Below are 4,877 nucleotides of genomic sequence, written 5' to 3'. Positions count from 1 at the left end.
TCTCTGTCTCGTCTCGTCTCTCTGTCTCTCTCTGTCTCTGTGTATCTGTTCTACTCGTCTCTCTCTGTGTGTCTCTCTGTGTCTCTGTCTATTCTCTCTGTCTATGTGTATAAGCACTGGTGCTTTGCCTGAATGCAGGCTTTTAGGTGCCAATAAGGCCTCCTCCCTGGAGATGGGAGCATCCAATTCTTGTTTTTGGGAATCAGAGATGGTTGGAAGGGTCTGAAACTCCCTGTGGTTGATCTGATTCATACAACCTAGCATAAAATTGCCTGAAAGTGTTATTAATGTTTTTGTTATCAAAGTGGCGGGTGGGCGGTTTCCATCTAAAATTGAAGGAATCACTTGAGGGTCCCTTTTAATTTTGGTCAAATGAGATAGATACTTACTGGGCTTATCCCCATACTCATATAGCCTTTGCTTTGAGAGGAGTGGAGCACTCTTAGCCTGCTGGGTTAGTAGAGTGTCCAGAGCAGCCTGTACTGCGCATTTCCTCTGCAACAGTAACGGGTCTGATGTTGTGCTAAGCGCACTTTTAGTATCTGCCAGCTCTTTTTCAAGTTTTAATTGCTGTTCTAGTTGTTTTCTCTTTTTCGAGGCTGAGTAACCTATGATTATACCTCTGATGTATGCTTTAGCCGTTTCCCACAGTAAGGATGGGTTGTTAGTAGATTGTGAGTTAATAGACAAAAATATTTTAAATTCACTTTTCAGATAAGAGATGAATTTGTCATCTTTCAGGAGACGCGTGTCGAATCTCCAGCGTTTACTTTTCACAAATTCTATGTCAAGAGACACCGTAAGGAGCAGAATTGCATGATCGCTAACCACAATATTGCCTATTGAGCAGGAGGTAACAAATTGCGTCACAGACTGGGGTACGAAAATATTATCAATCCGTGTGTGGCACTTGTGAGGAGGGGAGTAAAAGGTGAATTCTCTATCAGATGGATGTAATACTCGCCATATATCAACCAGGTAGATTTCCTCACAAGTCGACAAGAGGGCTCTAGCCTGGTTTGTCAGAGAAGAATTTCGTGGGGGATGTCTATCAAGTCCAGGATTAAGTAAACAATTAAAGTCACCTCCCACCAAGGCCAGTGGCGAGGATACTGCTAAAAAAAAAATGCTTTAGTTAATAAATCTGGAGAATAATTAGGCGGGCAATAAAGATTCATGATAGTAATTTCTTTACCATTTAAGACACCATTTATAATCACAAATCTGCCGTACTTGTCCTTTATACACTTCTTTAATTGGAATGGCAAATTCTTGTGTATCGATATAACAACCCCTCTGCTACTGCTGGTAAAAGAGGAAAAGTACACCTGGCCAACCCAACTGTATTTAAGTTTGAGATGCTCATTGTCCTCCAAGTGGGACTCCTGAAGTAGAGCCACATCTACCTCCTCCCTCTTCAACAGAGAATAAACCTTTCTTCGCTTCACATTACCCCTTAAGCCCCTTATATTCCATGAACAGAGTTTTAACTTATAAGTTGGCATCATACTATTGGCAATTATAATGAACTGAATTGAGTATCCATACAAATGACCAGAGATGCAGTTTTATATCGCCTATATTACATTGTACTGCTTTTAGGGACATGTTTTCAGGTAATTTATCTGAATATGTCGACATGATACACTGAATGTAGAAGACCAGTACCAAGCATGAACTATGAGTAACACAAAAACCAGAACATATGGAACCACAACAGTAAGTAAAATATACATGTTGAAAAAAAGAAAAGGAAAAAGGGAAATGTTGAAAGAAAAGAAAATGGATAATGGGGGTCCCTCCCCAGGTTGCGGGGGGATTGCTGTTCCATAAGGCGCCTCTACTGGGGCCGAATGTGTTTCTCACACCATGTAAACAGAAAGAAAGCAAAGCAAGTGACATAACCCAGTTGACCGGGGCCTCTAAATATGAATCGTCATCTGCTCTTGAGCCAGCTGGACTTACACTGAATGAACACTGGTGTATAATTAAGCAAGGGGGATACCTTAATACATATGATAATGAATAATCATTCACATGAATGTAAGATGTATAGTAAAACAGTATAGTCACCAGTATACATGAACGATTGTCCAAACTTAGCTCTCATATGGGGCTAGCTCTGTAGCCATGTTGTCAGATCGGCTATCGCGGTTTAATCTTTCCCTTTCGCATTGTTTGGTGTTGTTTTGTCCAGAATTGTTCAAGAGTCATACTATAACATAACTGGCATTATAAAAAGAAATGTGGTTTAAGAGAGAATGCAAAATATATGAAGGGTGTTGGCGGAGCTCCCGCAAAATCGACCGTCTCCTAGGCTGTCATCACGTGACCCCATCTTTAGATTTTTTATTCACTTGCACATACCTTGAAAGGCTTGCCAGGTGCTTTAGTTCAATGTGCCGTTTCAGGTTTGCGGTACAGGATAGGGTACAAATTAAAAATAAAATACATAAATAAGTAAATAAATAAATTATTTAAAAAAAAAAGAAGACGAAGAAAGGGAAAAATAAAATAATAAATTAATAGATAGTTCAGACAGTGGCTTCAGGGAAAAACTTTTCATAATGACTCAGTAAGGTATTACTTTTTTTGTTTTTTTAACAAAATCAGAGATTTAAGCAAAGAGCTCAGTTCCAGGAGAAAAGGAGCAAATTTAGGTAGTGATTTTGCAAATTTTTGTTTGTGAATAAAACATTTTGCATAGGATAACAAAGTTCATCATTATCTTCTGGGTTAACCTAGCAAATAACATGTTTAAGGGTAAGAGAATGGACAGAGTTAGCAGCATCAAAAAAATGAGATCCAAAAACATCACTCCATAACTTTTTAGAGATATCACAATGAAAAACAGATGTGAAGCCTTCATTTGTTTTTGCCGAGAGGGGTCTGTCTGCAGCCTGCAAGAGAGGGGCGTAACCTGTAGTGGGCGTAACGTGTAGTTACGTCACTGCTACAGGTTACGCCCACTATGCACGCTTCTTAAAGGGATATGATCCTAAATAGGTACTACTACAGTTTGACCATGGTCCAGCGGCATAAACGTCAATGTCAACGCAATCTTTGCCTATAATAGATGTATTCTTTCTATTGTTTATTTGTTTTAGTGGTAAACGAGTAAAAATGCAGAATATTATGATGAGATGGAAACACCACACTTAAGACACTCTCAGAGACCAGAATTCATGAGTAAATGGATTAAATAAATAAATATATCAATGTCATTGCTTGTGTGGGTGTGAGTAAGATAGCTAAACATTCCTGTGTTAAAAACAACGTGTGAATTAAAATCGTATGTGTTAAGCATGTGTGTGTGCATTTATTTGAACAGTTCCTTATTGCAGAGGGCAACTGATGGTATGAATGACTTTTTGTAGCCATTCTTCTTGGCCTTGTCCTACAAGCCCGAATAGGTCTGCACTATAGTGAGAGCGTGTGCTGTGCTACATAACGTGGCACAGCTGAAGGATGTGGCCTTGCCCCCCGACGCTGATCGTCTTGGCCCCGACCCGGACCCCTATTTATTTTTTTATTTTTTTATTTATTTGTTTATTCGGACATGTTAAAGACAAAATAAGACAATAAAATAAGTGAATAAAATAATACCGTGCATCACATCCAAACACTGCCGTGCGTCAGCGTTTGGCTGTGATGCGTCGCTTGTGAAAATGCAGGTATGGAAACAAATACGAAACAATCATTTAATAAATTCCTTCATGGTGGTGTTTAGATCGGAAAGGACATTTTTTTTTTTTATCTCCCGCAGTTCCCTGGCAACATCATTTATTGTAGTGATAGTGTTTCTATGCATTTGCTGGACTGCATCTGTAAGGACACAGCCGCTGGAGGGCACGAGGGGCATCGGTGTCCCCCTCCCCCTCCGTCACAACTCCACTTAGGGGGGATTCCCCAATGATCCCCACCAGTTTTTCATCCAGCGGGGTGAGCTCCGGTGGCCGTTCCCCCGCCCGTGACACAGACGCTCTGCCTGTGTGATGACAGGCGCTTTTTTAGTTGGCTTTTTTGCTTCCACTTTTATGTATGACCACTTTTTTTCACTTCGGCCACACTCCGACTTTCTGAAGCAACATTATTTACATTGTCTGCCATAGTAGCCTAACATCATGGTGATAGGCCCTGGTGCAAATATTCTTTTTGTGCCCACCATCCTAGACACAAGCGCACGCTCGTGATTGCAGGCACGCACACACAGGCTTGGACACACACACAATGCACAAGTGATTTCAATGTTTATAAATCAGCTTTATATTAGTTTTTTGACTGCCATGACAGAGAGAACATGGTCTGCTGACAAACATCTGCTTGCGAACATGGTAGTGCTTGGACTTGTGTAAATATAAATGCTTCTCCTGTTAGGAGATATTTGTTAAGTGTTGTGTGATTTGACCTTAACAAAGGACACTGGACACTTATAAAGCAGTTAATAACATGGCTGTTCAAAGGCAAGGATTAGCTCTTTTTTTCTTTACATCCAACTCAGGCAGTGATGCACACTGTAATGCCTTTCAGCATTTTGTCTCAAGTTTTATGGAGCCAAATGATGCTGATGGAACTATGAAATGAAACAGACCAACTGCATATACAATACAAAACGATTACAATATCCTGTATAAAAGATAAGTTTATGTATACACACATGCTCACATTTGATACATACTCTACAGTTTGTATGTGTGCACTGCTCTAGTCTAAAACACACACACACACACACACACACACACACACACACACATACACACAAACACACACACACATACTGCTGTAAATATTCACTTGTGCACCAAATGTGTATTACTCTACCGCAGAAAACAGTCCCCAACAAATGCACCATTTACTACAGTTTTGAGTTAAACAGA

The 4,877-nt window shown here is 40.1% G+C and overlaps 1 long non-coding RNA gene across 1 annotated transcript in view; it reads right to left on the bottom strand.

Annotated features, from left to right (window-relative positions):
• The window catches only part of LOC115583536 (uncharacterized), a 3,979-nt gene extending 1,539 nt beyond the window's left edge, over positions 1–2,440 (bottom strand). The window contains exon 1 of the long non-coding RNA XR_003984386.1: positions 2,074–2,440. This is a non-coding gene — a long non-coding RNA (uncharacterized LOC115583536). The remainder of the gene's footprint in view (positions 1–2,073) is intronic.
• Positions 2,441–4,877: the final 2,437 nt, after the last annotated feature.

Source organism: Sparus aurata, chromosome 6, assembly GCF_900880675.1.
Source record: "Sparus aurata chromosome 6, fSpaAur1.1, whole genome shotgun sequence".
NCBI classification, from domain to species: Eukaryota; Metazoa; Chordata; class Actinopteri; order Spariformes; family Sparidae; genus Sparus; species Sparus aurata.
Note: the sequence above shows the minus strand (reverse complement) of the source record. Positions and strands in the feature narration are given on the sequence as shown.